Source organism: Chrysochloris asiatica, unplaced genomic scaffold (assembly GCF_000296735.1).
Source record: "Chrysochloris asiatica unplaced genomic scaffold, ChrAsi1.0 scaffold00100, whole genome shotgun sequence".
Taxonomy (NCBI): domain Eukaryota; kingdom Metazoa; phylum Chordata; class Mammalia; order Afrosoricida; family Chrysochloridae; genus Chrysochloris; species Chrysochloris asiatica.
Genome location: NW_006408618.1, coordinates 645,827 through 666,314, shown reverse-complemented (window position 1 = coordinate 666,314; position 20,488 = coordinate 645,827). Strand labels below are relative to the sequence as shown.

General features: G+C 38.7%; 1 protein-coding gene across 4 annotated transcripts in view; it reads right to left on the bottom strand.

Moving 5' to 3' along the window:
• DNM3 (dynamin 3) overlaps positions 1 to 20,488 on the bottom strand; it is a 1,007,215-nt gene that overhangs the window by 574,439 nt on the left and 412,288 nt on the right. The window lies entirely within an intron of this gene.

Sequence of the window (20,488 nt, the reverse complement as noted above, 5' to 3'; positions counted from 1 at the left end):
GGGGAGTGGTTAATCTTACAGTCCAGAAACAGAGGACCATAGGACCATCAAGAAAAGAACGCACAAATAGAATGCGGGACCTTATCCAGAGAAGCAGCAGCGCCAGAGATGGAGAAAGAGATGGGGGCATGGATAGGGGGAGCAGCTGAGGATGCTAGATTCATCAACTAAGAAGAGAAGGGCTAAGAACTGGTGGCCAGGAGCAGACTTGCAGAATGTGCCCTTTGGAGATGTAAATTATTACATATGCCTGAGTGGGTTTTTTTGTTGGTGTGTTTTTTAAAAATCTAAAGTGTATAGAGAGAAATACTTTTAACTGATGGTATATGGAGGGGATTATAATCATTGTAATGAAACAAGTTTTATGAATTGTTGAATGTGAAATTGATTATGTGCTCTATAAACTTTCACTCAATCCACAATAAAAACCTTAAAACAAACAACAAAAAAACTATATAAAAAAAAAAGATTATGAATCTGTTAATCAATTGTAAGATTCAAAGGCCTGATTCCTATCCTTAAAAGTCAAGCCCTATGCCTGAATTTCCTATAATATAAATGCAAAGTTTCAAACTTTAATAATCTGCCTGATTTGAAACCTGTGAGAAACTATGTCGATACCGACACTCACGAAACCCATACTGATTTTACCAAGAGTGAGGTTTTCTTTATTTGATTTTGCAAAATCAGTCACCCAACCCAGTAGACATGGGCAGACATGTTGCATACCTGGCCCACCAACAGTTTTATTCCCCCTGTGTCAAAAATGTCCTCCTCCAATTCTAGAATCTAGTCTAAATGGCAGCCATGGTCTTAATGACTGTATTCTTATTTAAAGTTCCTCTCCCTAGAACAGATTTCTTTCCCCATTTCTCCCAATTCACCCGGCTTATATATCCTTGGGTGTGAATCAAAAACGTATGTCTGGTCTAGCAATCTTGGGCTCCCTTTATTCCTGAAGATGGACCATCTTGAGAATTTCTCACAAACCTGAGTACCATAGCCTATTACATGAGGCATCTACTATCTGCAACGCACAGCACAGGGTTTTTTTGGCCAGCTGTTAGAGTACATGAAATGCAGACCATTTTATACAGGCAAAACACACAGTACATCTATGCCAGACCTAAAAGAAAGGCCTCTGTATGGATGATGTTTCACAGTTGATGTCCTTCATCCTATAAATTCTTATGAATGTGGTTTCAGACAAACTGATTGTCAGTTGCTGAGTCAATGAGATATGATTAATTTATTATTTTAAATAATTAAGAGGTAGAAAAATGAGTAATAAATGCATAAACAAATTCCCTACCCTCATTGAACCTACATTTTCAATGTCCATTTATTGTCAAACAACAATAAAAGACATATATAGTATTGTGGTACTGTAGGATACACACAGCACTGCCAATCCACCAGCCATTTCTTGGAAACTATACATGGCTGCAATGAGTCGTAACTGACTCATTGACACTTAAAAACAAGAGTATAATCCATGAAGTCCTAAGTGCCCCAAGGAATAATGAAACTTAGTAAGTAGATGGAAAGTGATGCATATGAGTATGTATGTGTTTGCTTTATGCTTGTGCAACTGTAGAGAGAAAAGTCAGAGAAAGAATGATTAAACGAAATTTGAACAGATACCAGAAGGAAGCAAGGGCATTGTTATAAATTGAATTGTGTCTCCCAAAAATATGTGCTTAAATAAGGAAGCCTGGTTAAGTGTGCTCAGTTGTTAACCAAAATATTAGCAATTGGAATCCATCAGCGACTTCACAGGATGGTTTAACAGACTACTTCCTTAAAGATTATAGCTTTGGAAACCCCAAGGGGCAATTCCACTCTGGTCTATAGAGTCCCTATGAGTCAGAGTCAACACCAAAGCAATGAATCATACCTATGGATATATAATCTATTTGGGAATAGGGATTTCTTTGTTAAGCTAATGAGGCCATTGTCAATGTAGGGTTTGTCTTAAACCAATCACTTTTCAAATATGATAGTACAGATTAAGGATACAAGGAAGCACAGATGCAGAAAACAGATATAAAGCTGCCTGAAGATAGCCAAGGAATCTAGGAACAGAAGTTGAGAAGAAGCAAGGACCTTCTCCCACTGCTGACAGGAACTTTCCCCTAGAACTGGTGCCCTGAATTTGGTCATCTAGCTTCCTAAAAAAAAAGTTACTGTTTGTTAAAGTCACTTTCTTGTGGTAGTTCTTTCATAACATCACTAAGAAACAAATACAGATGTTATCCATGCATATATCTGGAGGCAGAGCATTACAAACATTGAAGAAAAGAAGTGCCAAGGCCCTACAGTCATGACTCCTTGAGATGTTGAAGGAACAAGGAAGCCAGTGTAGCGGGAGTCGGTGAAAGCAAAGGGGATGGAGAGGAGATGAGTTCAGAGCTGAAAGTGGGAATAAGAGCAAGATCCTGCAGGGTCTTGAAAGCCATGCTACAGAACTTTGTAGTCACTTGTTTAGTTATATATATTCAGAGCCAGATATTTATGAAACCAGCAGACTACAAAGTGAGCATTTCTTCTGTAACATCTTTTAATGGAAAATATTTCCTTATATTTTGTACATCCAAGCCAGGTTTTTTCTTTGTAAAGCTTTTTTTTTTTTTTTTTTTTTTTTATAGCAAGGGCGGGGGGAAATCAATTGAATGGTATGATAGCTATATGATAACTATTCAAGAATGTTGTTTCCCAAGAAGCCGATAGATGGCACAGTTGCTTAACCCATGGTCCAAAAAAACAAGATGTTCCTCTTGGTGCTTCTTGAAAATAGCCTCAGACTGTGTGATGATGCACTAGGAAACAGGAGGTAGAGAAAAGTGGCTGAAAACTGAAGCCCACTAGAAAGATACCAAAGTAGAGATATCCTTGGAGTGAAAGCCAAACAGCTCACAAAGCTACAATGTTCCTGACTTGTTCTCCAGTGCCCCGACACAACAGTGAAAAATGTATCTGAGAAGAAATGTACTCTCCCAGGTTAGAAGTCTAGTTTGTACTTTGTTATTTTGACATGTATAAATTTCATGTTTTTCACTGGTTTTTATTTATATGGTTTATGGGGGAAAAAATCAAGATTCTACAAATAAGACATTTGACACACGTAGCCGGAAAGGAAAATACTGTCTTAAGTATATATTTATAGCACAATATATTTACAGTGCCCATACATTTCAAATTGCCTCAGGCAGTCCTGGTGCGGCACTGTAGGTTAATGTGCTGGATTTCAAAGTCAGTTTGACTACAAGATCGTCAGTTCAAGCTCATCACCCACTCCTGTAGGGCCTATACAGGGTTGCTAAGGGGCAGAACCAACTCGACAGCACTTAACAACAACAACAATTCCAATAAAAGTATTAACAGCATCCTCTTTCGATCTCAAAATGTCACAGGTTAGATAAGAAATTATATGATACAAAGAGCCAACTAATAAACTTCTTATATATATTCAACTCTATTTAGAATTACTTTGATTTGTAAAGTTTTCATTATACCAATCTTGAAAGAAGTTGAGGGTGGATATATTAAAGCAAAACTTCAAGAAAATCAAGATAGATATTTGAAAAAAAAAAAAAACCTATTCAAATAAAACTGAGTACAGATTTCTTTAGTATACAGGTAATTTTAAAACATCTAAATCCTGAATAAGTATTTAGAGAATGCTTTGGGGACAGGGTACATCATTATATTAGGTGCTAGGGGTGAAAAGATAAAATACATAGATCTTTTTTAAAGGACCTAATGGCCAGAAAAAGGAGGCACTTACATAAGCAAATAAATAGTAAATAAATCACAATATATCATAAATACCATGACAGAAGTAGACAAAGGATGTCATGTGAAACACTGAGAAGGGAATAGAGGCAGAGACCAGAAAGGACTCACCAAAACCCTTCAAAAAAATTTTGGTGAAAAGATAATGAATGAGCTGGATCTTCAAAAATAACACTTTAATAATGCAAAGAATTCTCGGGAAATGGTGATGTCATCAAACCATCAATCTGACTGTCCTCCACAATAAAAGAAAAAATACATGAAGAAATAAAAGAAAATGGAGACTCCGAATCAGGAAACAGTAGCAGGGAACTGAAGACAGGTAAGAACAAATCAACAGCAACAACAACAAAAAAAACCATGGTAAAAACACTTCTCCTACTGCCCCTGCCCTTGCCCCAGTCATACATGACACTGTCTAGAGGAAGGGCCTGCATCCCTAACTACCACAGCTCTATCTGTATAAAAAGACAGGAATAACAACCCCAAGCTTCTGCCCTAAAATCTATTCAGAATGTGCTACAGCCTCCCCTATCCAGAAACTATTGGTTTCAGTCCTACAACAAATTGCTACAGAAAGCCCATGCAGAGTTTACTCCCATAGTCAGTACTCTATGTTCCCCTTTGTGCACTCCATAGCTCAGGTCTCTGAAACTAACAGAGCAGACTTCCCTGGGGAATCAGTTTGGGTCTGTCTGCTTCACTTTACAGTTGGTACTGAGGCTACTATGTTCTAGGAAGCAGGCATCTTGAGTGGAGGCTACAACCCCAGCTAACATACTATGAGGCAGGCATTGTTACCAACAAAGTAGACCTCCCTGGGGTTTATTTGAAATGTGACTACTCCTTCCCCAACTGGTAACTGTTGCTTGATGAACTGATAGGAACTCCTACAAAAGATTCCCTACAGTAGAACCAGGAGGTGAGTCACCTAAGTGGAGACTGCTCCCCCAACCACTACAAGGCCACTGTGGCTCTTAAACCAACAAGACACATTTCTGGGATGTCCCTCCTCATCCTGAAGTGGCGGAAAATCAGCCTGTGCTTCCTCTATGCCAGCTAAGAAATAAGCAGCACTCACAGAACTGAGAAGAAAACCTCAGGCAAAATCAGAGGGTAACACCCAGCCCTGAAGGGGGCTTGCTGTGTGTGGGTTTTTTGATGGAAAATGTGATGACAGAAACATAGACAGACAGGAGTATTAACCAGAAAAGGGTGACTGTGCCCCCTTGTGGGCTGACTGATCAGTACATGGTATTTTACCTGAGTGGATAGACTGACCACAGCATATTCTTCTCTAGTAGGTTCAGGTGGAATTAAAGAGATTGGGCCTGAATTAAACCAGACAGGAAAAAGAAACTATCACAGAGAAGAGAGAGAAGAAATAGTAAGCAAAGGCTGTAGGAACTGCCCATGAACTGCCCATTTTCTTACAGAAAGCAAACTACCAAATATTGGGGGGTGGAGCCTCGGACAGAGAAAGTTAACACTCTAGTAAATTACAATGCCCCAACCAAAAAAAAACACCACAACACATCAAGGACAGAGAAATTATGTCCCATCCAAATGAACATGACAAATGGAGTGAACGTACACAGAGAGATTACCAGGTAATGAAAAAAAAAAGTAAGAATATAATAATATATGATCAAATATAACTTAAAAGCTAAGAGAATAACAAAGAGTTAACAAAGTAGGTAAAACAATGTAAAATAAAATGACTTAAAAAAATAGATTTTACAATGGAAAGGAACAGTAAGTTGAAGTGAGAAACAATGTAAGAACAGATATAATCAGGCAGAAGGAAGAATCAGTGAATTAGAAAGTGGTGGCTGGTTAAATGTCATTGAGTCAGTTCCAGTTCATAGTATCCCTGTATATGGTTTCTGAGGAGTGAGTGGTGGGTTTGAACCACGGACCTTGAGGTTAGCAGTCCATTTCTCATCCTGCTGTGCCACACCAAGATAGTTTAAGTCACAGACATTGAAGAACAACAAGAACAGAGGCTTAAGAATGCTGAGTACAGTTTGATAGGATTATGTGACAACAATGTTGTTGTTGTTAAATGCCGTTGCATGGCTTCTGACTCAGAAAGACCCTGTGCAGGGTTTCTGAGGCTATAATTCTTTCCAGGAGCAGAAAGCCTCATCTTTCTTCTGCAGAGTGGCTGGCAGATTTGAACTACTGACCTTACAGTTAGCATCCTAACATATAACCCATGATGCCACCAGGACTACCTGGGACAACAATACGAGACCTAATACACATCTCAGAAAAATTCCAGAAGATGAAACAAAGGGGCAGAAAGAATATTTGAAAAAATGATAGAAAATTCCTTAAATGAAGGACATGAATCTATAAATTAAAGAAGCTCAAAGAAACTCAAGTAGGATTAACTCCAAGAGACCAAGACACACTACAGTTAAACTCTCAAAATTTACAGATAAAAAAAGAATCCTGTAAGCAGTAAGAAGCACTTACAAAACCACATATAAAGGATCATCAATAAGATTAAATGCCAGCTTTTCCCCAGAAACATTGAAGTTCAGAAGGTTATAGAATTCTATGTTTAAAGTGCTAGAAGAAAACACCATCAACCAAGATTACTACATTCAACAAAACTATCCTTAAAGAATGAGGGTAAAATTAAAACATTCCTAGACAAATAGAAGCTGCGAGTTCAGAATCACCAGACCAGCAATACAAGAACTATTAATGGCAGTCAATAAAAGGAGCTCTTTGGGTGACTCACATGTACTCACAGGACCAGGACACTTCTTTCAAGGCCTTGACATTTGCTCTTCCACCTTTCTCTAAGTACCTGCCATCTTCCTCTAAGTAACTACTCCTTACATCTGTTCAAAAAGGAGCCCTGCTAGCTGAGCTGCTAACTGCAAGGTCAGCAGTTTGAATCTACCAGTTGTTCTGCTGGAGAAAGATGAGTCTTTCTGCTCCCCTCCCATAAAGATTTAACAGCACCCTCAGAAACCCTCCTCAGGGTTGTTAGGAGTGGGAACTGACTCAACACACACAACCATAGATGGAAAGGAAATGCCTACTAGAAAATACCTGATAAAGGGAAATAAAGGGAAACGCATGGATAAGTATTTTTTGGTTTTAGGTTCTGTTGAGTCGGTTCTGACTCACAGCGATCTTATCTACAACAAAATGTAACAATGCCAACCGCACAGTTGATTCTATGTTTGAGTCCATTGTTGCTGCCACTTTGTCAGTCAATTTCGTTGAGAGTCTTCCTCTTGTGCTTAGCTTCTACATCACCAAGCATGATATACACCAAGCCAATAGCTTAGATCAGGTACACATTAGTCTTCAAAGTGACAGCTTTGCTTTTTTAACACTGTAACCATTGTGTTAAAATCATTTTTTAACATTTGTAATAGATCATTTTGTAGCAGTTTGCTCAATACATCATTTTGTTATTTGATTGCTGCTTTCATAGGTTTTTGATTGTGGATACAAGCAGAATTAACTCCTTGACTACTTCGATCTTTTCTCAGTTTACCAAGATCTGGCTTACTGGCCCAACTGCGAAGATTTTTGTTTTCTTTATGTTTCTTCTATACTGTAAGCTATACTCTTTGATCTTCATCAATAAGTGCGTCACACCCTCTTGGCCTTAAGCAAACAAGGTTGTGGCATCTACATATCTATTAAAGGCTGCTAGTTAGTCTTTCTCCAAACCTGATGCCTTTTCCATATAGTCCAGCTTCTCAGATTATTTGCTGAACATACACATTAAATAACTATGGTGGAAGGATATAACCCTGAAACATATCTTCCCTTATTTTAAACCACACAATATCCTCTTGTTCTTTTCTAAAAGTACTGTCTCTTGGTCTATGTACATAGTCTACATGAGCACAATCAAATGTTTTAGAAATTCCATTCTTAGAAATGTTATCCATAATTTGTTTTGATATCCACATAATCAAATGCTTTTCCAGAGTCAGTAATACACAGGTAAACATGTTTCTGGTGTTCTCAGCTTTCAGCCAAGATCTATCTGATTTCAGCAGTAATATCTCTTTTTCTACATAGTCTTATAATTCAGCTTGAACTGCTAGCAGTTCCCTTTCTATATACTTCTGAAACCATTTAAAAAATATCTTCAGTAAAATTGTAGTTGTGTGTTATGTAAATGATATTGTTTAACAATGTCTACATTCTGTTGGATCACATCCAGATTTCTTGGAATATACAATAGTTCTGTATGCATTTGTTGAAGCATTTCAATTAATATTCTATCAATTCCTGGAGCCTTAGCTTGTGCTACTGCTTTCAGTGCAGCTAGGACTTATTCCTTCAATATAATTAAGTCTTGATTATTGCTACCTTCTGAAATGGCTTGATGTCAACCAATCTTTGGGTAGTGTTTCTGTATTCTTTCCAGTTTTTTTATGCTTCTGAAACATTCAATAGTTTGTCTATGGAATCTTTCAGTATTATAACTCAAGGTGTTAATTTTTTTCTTCAGTTCTTTCAACTTAAGAGATGTCGAGTGTGTTCCTCCTTTTTGGTTCTCTAACTCCAAGTCTGCATGTTTCATTATACTTTGTCTTCTCCAGCCACTCTTTGAAATCTGTTCAATTCTTTTATTTCACCATTTATTTCATTTGTTTTAACTACTCTATGTTTAAGTGGCTCTGGTAGCATATTGGATTACGAACAGGGCTACTAACAGCAAGTTCAGAAATTCAAATCTCCCCAGGAGCTTCATGGGTGGAAGATGAGGTTTTCAGCTTCTCTAAAGATTTACAGCCTCAGAAAATCTATACAGGGTCTCTATGAGTTGAAGCCAACTTCACAGCACATTAACACCACCATTCTGCATTCAAAAGCCAGTGTTACCGTATCTTCTAATATCCATTTGGGTCTTACCTTTCTTTCTGTCTTTTTATTGACCTTTATGTTTCTTCATGGATGATGCCCTTGGTATAAACCCCAATTCATCTTGTCTTCAATCATCCATGCTCAACGCATCAATCTATTTTTGAAATGGTCTCTAACCTCAGGTGGAATATGCTCAAGGTTATGCTCAAGGCTCTTGTGAACTTAATACCTGTCAGCGTCAATTTGAACATGGATATTAGAAATGGATGGCTCTATTCAGCGTTTCGCCTCTGACCTTGTTCTGTATGAAGATGAGTGTTTTTCATTGTCTCTTTCCACAGATGTAGACATTTTGATTCCTTTGTGTTCCATCCAGTATAATCCAAGTATATACTTCCCCCATTGACGTTGTTTAAAAAGTTATCTGTAGCAAATAAGTTGCTGTTGTTGGTAAGTGCCGTCAATTGGTTTTCAACCCATAGCAACCCTGTATAGGGTTTCCCAGGAACAGCTGGTAAGCTTGAATTGCCAACCTTGCAGTTCAAATGGCTTTAGAGTCTGGCACATTAACCCACAGCACCACACCAGGGCTTTGCAAAATTCTATCATGTAATCTCTTCCGTTATATCTACCTCAAAGTCTATTTTCCAACTAACAATGCTGCTTCTTTGTTTTTAAATTTAGTGTTCCAATTACCAGTAATTATCAATGCCCTTGATTATATACTTGATCAATTTCAGACTTCAGGAGTTAACATAAAAAATCATCTTCCTTTTCCTCATCTTTGGTATTCATGGTTGGTGCAGTTGTATTCTCTTGTTTTTGTTGTAGGCATATGGATAATATTCTATCACTGATAGATAGCACTGTACTTCAAGATAACTCTTGAAATGTTCTAACTGATAATGAATGCTAGCTATGCCCTTCCTCTCAATTTTTCATTCCTAACATAGTAGATAATATGACTACCCAATAAGGAGCTCTGATAGCGTAGTGGTTATGAATTGGGCTGTGAACCTTCAGGTCAGCAGTTCAAAAGCACCAGCTGTTCCATGGGAGAAAAATGACTTTCTGCTCCTGTAAAGATTTACATCCTTGGAAACCCTGTACAAGGGTCGCTATGAGTTGGAATCGACTCCACGACACATAACCGCCACCACTAATTCAAAATGGTCAGTATCAGTCCATCTCTGCTCGTGAGAGCTTAGATTATCAAACTTTATGAGTTCCACTTCACTTTTGACAAATTCTGATTTTCCTAGACTCAAACTTCATACATTCAACATTCTAATGACTAATGGGTGTTTGTAATGGTTTCTCCTAATTTTGACCACTTGGGCCACAATAGCAAATGAAGGTCCTGAAAGCTTTACTCCATCCATATCATGAAGGTAGATTCCACTTTGAGGAGGCAGGTCTTTCAATTTGAAGGGCTCATCTTCTAGCACTATACATGACAATGTTCTACTGCTATTCATAAAGTTTTCAGTATCCATTTTTTTCCAAAAGTAGAGTATCATGTCCTTCTTCGTCTGTCTGTTTTGATGTTCCACTGAAACCTGTCCACCATGGATGACCTTGCTGATAGTTAAAATACTAGTGGAATCGTTTCCTGCATCTAAGCAACACACAAGTCACCAACAACATGACAAATTGACAGATGGGTGGTGGTAAACAAGAATAAAGCTAGTAATAAGGTATTCTTGCTTGACACAGGCAGTTCCCAGATTATGAATAGGATCCTCTCCTAAATCTGTCTTTATGACAAAATTGTAGGTAAACTGGAACAGTTACATACAATCTTTACTTAAGGTCAATTAATAAAGTGTTTGTCTTTATATAAAGCATATGCTTGGTAAAGTAAAGGGGTCAACGAAAAGGCAAAAAGACTCTCAACAAGTTAGGCTGACGTGGTGACTTCAACAATGGACTCAAACCCAGGATGGTGGCAGAGCAGGCAGTGTTTTGTTAGGTTGTACATTGAGTTGTTATGAGTCAGAACTGACTCAGCAGCACCTTCCACAACAATGCAAATAAACCAACACTTGCAAACAAAATAAACATCTTAAACCTAACAAAACAGTACACAATAATAGTAATACAGTAATGATAAAAGTAACCTCATATGGCATTGTACTGAAGCTAGACAACCTGTATGTGTATGTATAGGTAGATATATACAACATTGTAAAGGAAAAAACCAGCAAAGAAATAGATCTTAAAAGCACTTTATAATAATAATAATAATAATATAAGATCATAATTAAAGGTTAACACTTTCATCCCACTGATGTCTTGCATACTGACAGGCATTTATGCAGTAACATTGGTGATGGTGCTGGTAGTATGCCATTGAGTTGATTCTAGCTCACAGTGAACCTGTATAGGATTTCTGAGGCTATCAATCTTTACAGGAGCAGATTTTCTTTCTCCTGAGGAAAGACTAGTGTCGGGGTCTTGCCTCGACATAATTGTGTTGTTCATGAGGAGGGGAGATCCAGCGGCGATAGGGATAGCGAAAGAATACACAGACAAACAGAAGAAGGGAGACAATGAGGCACCCCAAAGCCAGGGTGGATACATCACTGGTGGGCAGGCTTGGGACTACAGGCATCATGGCCTCTGCAGGCAGCAACTCACTGCCCTGCAATCTTTACTGCACGCCTTCCAACCCGTAATGCACACCTGAGGAGGCCCAGGGCTCTGCTTTATTTAGGGGAGGAGCTTCACACATAGCTGGGAGGGACTTAGGCAAGGTACAGCTAACATCAGTACTTTTCCAGACATTCAGATAACTTTACATCATACTTCGCTGGTTTGAATCCCAGGCCAGCAACTTGGATTCTCAGGCCCAATTAACATATCTATAGCCCTGAGGTCAGTTGGGGGAAAGTGAGAGTTCTGCAGGAGACGCCCAGGTGAATGGGCTGCACCTGGAAAAGAGATTAGGGAGGATGGGTTCTTTGTCTATAGAACAAAGAACCGAGAAGTAGCTAAGATATTTTTAGTTAATCCTTTTGGAGAAAGGCTTGACCTTGCAACCTTTAGTCTTAGGCTTTAGGAAAATATCACATTTATCTGTGGATTCTCAAAGGCTCCATGTATTAATTTAATATATATAACTGAACATTAAGATGAAAGCAATTTGCCATTAACTGCCAGTGGCCTCATTTGTTACACTCGGCCCTAGAGGACCTCGAACCTCTGACCAGTCTTACACGGTCTGCAACAGACTAGTAGATTCAAACTGCTGACCTTTTGGTTAGCAGCCCAACATATAATGAATATGTTACCAGGCCTCCTTGTGGGAACATTATGATAACAATAATAGGAAGACACAAAAGGTGATGTAGAGATGGTCTGGTATTGAAAAAGTATGGAATTAGTGTTAAAGAGTCAGGGTTTGATTTTGATGCCAGGCAGGACAGGTGATGACGGGGGTTAGGGTGAAGATTACTACTGGAGTCAGTTTCTTCAAGTACTCATCAAGGGAGGTTTAGTCAAAGTTTTTCTTTTCCTCATCATAGATGGTCTTGCAGCAGCTAAAGCCCTCAGTAATTACATGGTAAACTTTAGTGAACTTCTTTGTATTAGGCTCTTGCTTCTCTAACTTTAGGAGCCCAGGTAGCAGAGAGGATTACAAGCTAACTCTAAGGTCAATAATTCAAATCTACCAGTCACTCTTAGAGAGAAAGATGAGACTTTCTGCTCCTGTAAATTTAAAGTTGTAACCACCCTACATAGGGTCGCTGTGAGTCAGAACCGACTTGGTAGTATATAACCACCATAACCACCTCTAACTTTGTTATCCCTCCTTCAAAGAGTTGGCAACTAACTCATTAAAAAAACTCTTTGGTTCTCCAGTTTTTAGGTCCCAATTTTTGTCCTCAAATGCTATCATCTGTTATAGTAGTTCCATAAGGCCTTTATCGGTTAGTTTTTGGCATTGGGAATCAAGTTAACTCTACTTTATCGTTTTCACTGAAGTTTGACTGCAACTGGTTACCAACATCAACTATATCTTTTGCCTGGCTTTGCAGAGGTCATCAGCTGCAAAACTTTGAGAAGTATATGTAAACTGGGGACACAATTTGTTCCACATTCCTTTCATATTTGTCTGCTTTACTTCATCCCAACACTCAGCAATATTTTTGATATTTTGTTATATTTTTGAATTATTGTTATAATTCTTCCAGAATTCCTGTAAGCTTCTCTCATCATCTTGGATAGCCCTGAACACTTGTGGGAAAATCTGCCATAAATAACAGGCCTTAAAGGAGGCCATGACTCCCTGATCCATTGGGGATGCAGAATAAAACATATGGCCCTTATATTGGGGTGAAGATCATATAAAGTATTTGGACAGCTGGAGTGTTGTCAAACACTAGGAGCATCCTGAGAGGAATTTTCCTGGTCAGCCAATAATGTTCAAATATACAAAATGGTTCAAGGACTTGTCTTCAATGATGGTAATTGTAACCCAGTCTTTGCTTTTGTCTGCCAAATAACGGAAACAAAGGCCTTAAAAATCCAGTCAAGTGCCCTTGGATTTAGGGTGTGGTGCTGTAGGATCAGCACTGGACTGCAAACCACAGGTCAGCAGTTCAAACCCACCAGCCTCTCCTCGGAAACCCTGTACAGGGTTACTATGAGTGGGAAACAACTTGACAGCACTTAACAACAACATATAAGCAAAGACTAAAACTTGAAATCCCTGGATATGTTATCCCCAAACAATAATACTAGCTTATCCTTTGATGCCTGATGCCCTGGAGCAAATTTTCCTCTTTGAAAATGTAGGTCCTTTCAGGCATGTTTTTCCAAAATAAACCAATCTTGTCTACATTAAATATTTGATCTAGCAAATAAGCTTTTACATAATTTTTTCAACATTTCATGAAAATCACTCAAAGCAGTTACAACTACATTCACTGCTTCACCTTGCACTTTAATATTATGTAAATCTCCAGGTAAAAAGACTGAGCCAACTCCCTACTCACAACAAATTCTTCATCACAATCACCTTCACTTGCTGCACACGCAGTTTTATATCATTGAAAAGACTTTGTGCCTTTCCTGAACTTAAGTAAAGCTAATATAAGCACATTACACTGATTTTGATTTTCTAATTATCAATACTCTTTCATTGCAATAATTAAACTATTGTGTTGCTTGATAATTGTAGCTTTCTTCCACCTGCTCATTATTTTAATCATATTTTTTCAAAACTGTGGCATCCAGGTTACAATAATTGGTCTCTATTCACGTGGGGTAAGGAGCTCTGGTAGCGTAGTGGTTACGAATCGGGCTGTGAACCTTAAGGTCAGCGGTTCGAAACTACCAGCCGCTCCGCGGGAGAAAGATGAGGCTTTCTACTCCCGTAAAGATTTACACCCTTGGAAACCCTGTACAGGGTCGCTATGGGTCAAAAAACTGACTCAACGGCACTTAACAACAACAATTCACGTGGGGTACCAGAAGAAGAAGAGTCAGGAATAAGAGTAGGTTATAGAATGTAGGAATCTTGGTGTGGCATTGTGGATTAATGCGCTGGACTGCAAAGTCAGTATGAACTTCTAGGTCAGTGGTTCAAGCTCACCAGCCATTCCTTGGAAGCCCTATACAGGGTTGTTACGGATCAGAACCAACTCAACAACGCTAATTGCCTCCGTGATAACTGCCTCCTTTGCCATGAAACCAGAACTGGACGGTGCTTAGTTACCATTAAGGAGCATTTTGATCAAAGATTCTATGGAAGAATCCTAAGGGAGTAAATCAAAAGGAGAAAAATTCAGGGCAGAATTTCAAATCTTCATGGACTCCTGACTTCCTTGTACCATGAAGGTTGGGTACACCCCTGAAACAACTGTCCTGAATGATAGCTAAGATTTCGTTGTGAATTTGGCTTGGTAAAGATTGTCACTGGTTTAGCAGTTAAGATGTAGTTATCACCACCATGATGAGATCTAACATGATACAATCACCCCATGATGTGATCTGCTGTGATAAGTCTTAAACTAATGTAAGTATCCTATGTGTTGTAAATTCTCACTTCTATGATGTTAATGAGGCCAGATGCAATCTACAGGATTAGGTTGTATCTTGAGTCAATCTCTTTTGAGATATAAAAGGAGAGGGAAGTGAGAAGAGATAGAGTGACCCACTGCCACCAAGAAAGATGAGCCAGGAGTGGAACACATCTTTGAACTTGTGGTCCCCTGCACTGTGAAGCCCCTAGAGCTAGAGGAAGACTAATGCCAAGACACACGGAGATCTCCAAGGAATCCTGGACCTACAGAGGCTGAAAGGACACAAGGGTCTTTCTACAGAGATGACAAAGTGAAAGCCTTCTATTAGAGTTGAAGGCTCTGAATTTGGAATTTATAGCCTTCTAAACTGTGATGTAGTTAATTTCTGGTTGTTAGAACCATCCACTTGTGATATCTTTGCTATAGCTTGCTGCTGCTGCTGTTGTTGTTGTTAGGCACCATTTAGTCAGTACTGACTCCTAGCAAACCTATAAACAACAGAAGGAAGCACTGCCCAGTCCTGGGACAATCTCACAATCCTTGCTGTGTCTGAGCCCATGATTTTGCCACTGTGATCATCCATCTCGATGGGGGTCTTCCTCTTTCTCTGAACCTCCACTTTACCAAACATGATATCCTTCTCCAGAGACTGGTCCCTGCTGAAAACATGTCCGAAGTATAAGAGACGAAGTCTGGCCATCCTAGCTTCCAGGGCGCACTCTGGCTTACTTCTTCCAACATAGATTGCTTGTTCTTTTGGCAGTCCATGATACTTTCAATATTTTCTTTTAACATCATAACTCAAATGCATCAATTCTTCTACAGTCTTCATTATTCATTGTCCAACTTTACGCGCATGTGAGGTTACTGAAAATACCATGGCTTGGGTCAGGTACCATAATTCTCAAACTGACATCTTGGCTCCTTAAACACTTTAAAGAGGTCTTGTGCAGCAAATTTGCCCAATGTAATACATCATTTGATTTCTTGACTGCTGCTTCCATGAGTGTTGGTGGTTGCTCTGAGCAAAATGAAGTCTTTGACAACTTCAATCTTTTCACCATTCATATAGATGTTGTTTATTGTTCCAGTGGTGAGGATTTTTGTTTTCTTTACATGGAGGTACAACCCATACTGAGGCTGTGGTCTTTGATCTATATCAGTAAGTAATTTAAGTCCTCTTCACTTATAGCAAGCAAGGTTGTATCATCTGCTTATTGCAGGTTGTTAATGAGTCTTTCTTCAATCATGATGCCAGATTATTCTTCACATAATCCATCTTCTCGGATTATTTGTTCAGCATATAGACTGAATAAATATGGTGAAAGAATATACCTCTGGCACACACCTTTCCTAATTTTAAACCATTCTATGTTCCGTTGTTTTGTTGGCACAAATGCCTCTTGGTCTATGTACAGGTTCCTCATGAGCACAATTAAATGTTCTGGAATACTCATACTTTGCAATGTTGTCCATAGCTTGTCATGATCCACATAATTGAAAACCTCTGCATAGTCAATAGAGTACAGGCAAACATCTTTCTAGTAATTCTTTGCTTTCAGCCAAGATCCATCTGGCGACAGCAGTGATAGCCCTCATTGTTGTTGTTATTGTTAGGTGCTGTCACATTGGTTCTAACACACAAAGCTCTTATGCACATCAGAGTAAGACACTGCCTAGTCCTGCGCCATCCTCACAATTATTGTTATGCTTGAGAGCCCACTGCTGCTCCCACTATTATCAATTCATCTGGTTGGGGGGTCTTCCTCTTTATCACTGACCCTCCACTTTATCAAGTATAATGTCCTTCTCCAGGAACTGCTCCCTCCTGATAATATGTCCAAACTACGAGAGATGATCTCTTCACAACTTGGCTTCTAAGGAGCATTATGACTGTACTCTTCCAAAATGTATTTATTTGTTCTCTGTCTATGGTACTTTTAATATTCTTTTCCAACACCATAATTAAAATACATTGATTTTTCACCAATCTTCCTTATTCACTGTCCAACTTTCACAAGCATATGAGATAACTGCAAATACCATACTGATATCTTTGCTCTTTAACACTTTAAAGAATTCTTTGACAACAAATGTGCACAATGCAACACAATGCAATTTCTTGACTGCTGCTTCCGTAAGTGTTGACTATGAATCCAAGCAAAACTAAGTCTTTGACAACTTCACTCTTTTCTCTGTTTTTAATGATGCGATTTACTGGTCAGTTGAAAGACTTTATGTTTTCTTTACAATGAGGTGCAATTCAAACCGACAAATGTGGTCTTTGATTTTAAGCAGTATTTTAAGACTTCCTCACATCCAGCAAGTAAGGTTGTATCATCTGCCTACTGCAGGTTGCTTATGAGTCTTCCTCCATTCCTGATGTCATGTTATTCTTCATATAATCCAGGTTCTCAGACTATGTATTCTGCGGACAGATTGAGTAAGTAGGGTGAAAGTAAACAGCCTTGGTGCACATCTTCCCTGATTTTAAAGGCTTGCGCACTGTGTGATGACTCCTTCTTGATCTATGTACACAAAGGTTCCTCAAGAGCACAATTATGTGTTCTGGAATACCCATTATTTACAATGTTGTCCATAGTTTGTTATGATCCACACAGTCAAATGCCTTTGCATAGTTTATAAAGCACAGTAAATATTTTTCTGATTTTCTCTGCTTTCAGCCTAGTTCTATCTGATATCTGCAATGATATTCCTCATTTCACATCCTCTTGTGAATCCAACTTGAATTTCTGGCAGCTCCTAGTCAAAGTATCGCTGCAGTCATTTTTGAATTATCTTCAGTAAAATTTTACTTGTCTGTCATATTAATGACATTGTCTGATAATTTCTGCATTGTACTGTGTCACCGTTCTTTGGAAAGGGCACATATATGGATTTCATTTAATCTGTTGGCCAGGTAGTTGTCTTCCAAATTTCTTTTCATAGATGAGTGAGCATCCCCAGTGCTGCATCAGTTTGTTGATATATTTCAATTTTTATTCTGTTATATAATACTAGATATATCTAAAATACCTGGGATCATTTTTAAACCTTAAACTAAAATATCCCCTTGAAGTCTTCTGAAATTCAAATAATAGCTTACCTAGTACAAAAGTCTACCTTGAGCATTAATGCTCTTTTAAGAACCAACTCTATATGATCAGACTGATAGTAGCAACTATCAAATTGCTAACAGCAACTCAAAGATTAGACAGAAACCTTAGGATGCAGTGAACTTATGTTAATGAGGGAGGACCAACTCAGAAAAGGAAGGTGGAAATGGTAGTAAAAGAATGTTATCAATGTCATTAAATTGCACCTGTAGAAATTACTAAGCTAGTACATGTTTTGTTGTAGCATATAACAACAGTAAGAAGCAGGACAAATAGGGATATAAAATTTAAATACCTAAAATGCCTTGCTTTCTTCCTCTGGTTTATGGAATATAGGGCATAATTTGAGGAAACTAGGAAGAAATACGGCTTACATTTTCTTGTAGTAGGATTTTAAACATCAGTTACCTTACAAGATTAGTTTGATGACAATAGCTTTATAGCTTTAACTTACTACTTAAGCACAACATAAATAAAGACAAATGTACATACAGAAAATAAGAGGGGATAGCAAGTAAGGTTAGAGGGAAAGGCAGACATTCCAAACAAAAGAATCACATGTGCGAATGACACTGGCATGAACAAATCTTTAAGGACAGTGCAAGTCACCTAGAATTGTTGAAGCTAACAGAAAGCAACAACAGACGTAGCTGGAAAATAGTTCAGAGATAAAATGATGAAACGAAATACCATTCTCAATATTTGAAATTTAATCTCAAGATATGAGGCGTTATTGAACAATTTTTGAGGTGAGAGGCAAAACACTTATCTTTATTTTAGAAAGGCCATTTTGACAGCACCGGGGAGGATGAACTTGAAGGTGATCAGAGTGGGAGCAGAAAAATCAGATAGGAGCTCACTTGAGTTAATTCACATTTAAAAAAATTATCTTTAAAAAAAGCTAATCCAAAGAGTTGAAGAATTAATTAGCAATGAGAAAGTAAAGATAAAAAACAAAAATGACACTTTTTTTTCCTCCAAGAAACTTTGCCTTATTAAGAAAATGGAGTAGACAATAGAGTAAATCCTTGCAGTAAATAGGATTGAGTTAAATGTAAAGATTTGGGAATCATCAATATTTTAAATGATAGTTAAAGTACAGGAGATAGGATCCTCCAGAGAGAAAGATGTACAGAGGGAGAAGAGAACAAAACCAGGAGCAACCTCTGGAGAACTTCAGTGTTGAGAGGAGGGCAAAGATGGATAAACTCTTAAAAGAGAAGGAGCTTTAAGAACACACAAGTTGTTCACTGGGGAGCCACTGAGGCAAGTGGTCAGGTCCCATCAGGGCAAACCCCTTCCAAGACTGAGATTCAAGGGGAATACATGAGTAGGCATGTAGTCTTGCTGGTGACCACGTTGGTCTACCAATAAGAGGAAGTGGGGGAAAAACAGCAATGAAGTTGTGTGCTGAGTCCGACCACGTTCAATAGACTCCTGTCAACCTGGGTTGAGACCTGGGGATTCCTGGGCCCAGGGACAGGGACATGGCCACAGAGGACTACAGCGGAGCGTGAAGAATCCAGCTGATATGAAGTGAGGGGAGAAAACACCCATACTTGCAGACAGTACCTACTTAACCTGGTTTCAATGGTTGAATGATCAGAACTCAACTACAGGAAGAAGGAAGAGGGAAAAACAGAGTTAATCTATAGTTTGATGAATTTGACCTATACTTATGGATGTAGTAGCTCAAAAGAGGGAGTGAATCTTTACAGCACGGATCATTCCCACCGTCTCAGTACACAGGGTCGACAGGGATGGGCAACTTAGACATTGGCTACCAAAAACAGAGGGGGAGCCTACAAAGGCACAAAGTGACTAGCTTACAAGCTTTTAAGAGGGAGCCTAGTTCCAGAAGGTACAGGGAAAGGTAGAATCTCCACTAAGTGGTTTCCAACCTGTCTGAATGGGGCTGGTGAAAGGAGATGTGAATAAGACTCTTGTGGTTCAACAGTGAATAATTGCTATCAGGACTGATTGTGAGGGTTGCAAATGTAAAGGTAGACATTTTGTAACAAAAGGAGGAGAGTGGTTGATCTTGCAGTCCAGGAACGAAGGACCCTGAGATCATCAAGGGAGAAGAGCGGAGCGCGAGACCCTATCCAGAGAAACAGTGACACTAGAGATGGAGGCAGAGACGATGATATGGAGAGATGGAGCTGCTGGGGATTCTGGAATCAGGAAGGGAGAGGGGCTGTGTGCTGATGGCTGGGGAACAGGCTGGCAAGGTGTACTCTTTGGTTGTTTGATGATGCATGGAGGGGACTGTAATCATTGCAATGAAATGAAATACAATAGGATGAATGAAAGATGATGTTCTCCCATGTAAACTATCACCCAATTCCCAATAAAAAACTAAAAAAAAAAAAAAAAAAAAAAAAAAAAAAAATTCAACCCCCCCAAAAAAAAAAAAAAAAGACATGGAGGAATCGTGAAAGAGATGGAAATTAGGTGTCTGGTTGACCTCTGCCATATTTATTTCAATAGAGGAGTGGGATGAAAGCCAGATTTTAGAGAGCTGAGGAATTAATTATAGAGGAAAAAGCAGAGATTGCAAGCATAGAGTACTTTTCCAAAAAGCTTGGTCATGAAGAAAAAGGAGAGAAATAGGGCAACAGATGCAGTATTTTTGTTATTGCTGTTTTTCTATACTTTCATGTTGATTAGAAAAATAAAAAATAGTGAGAGAGAGAG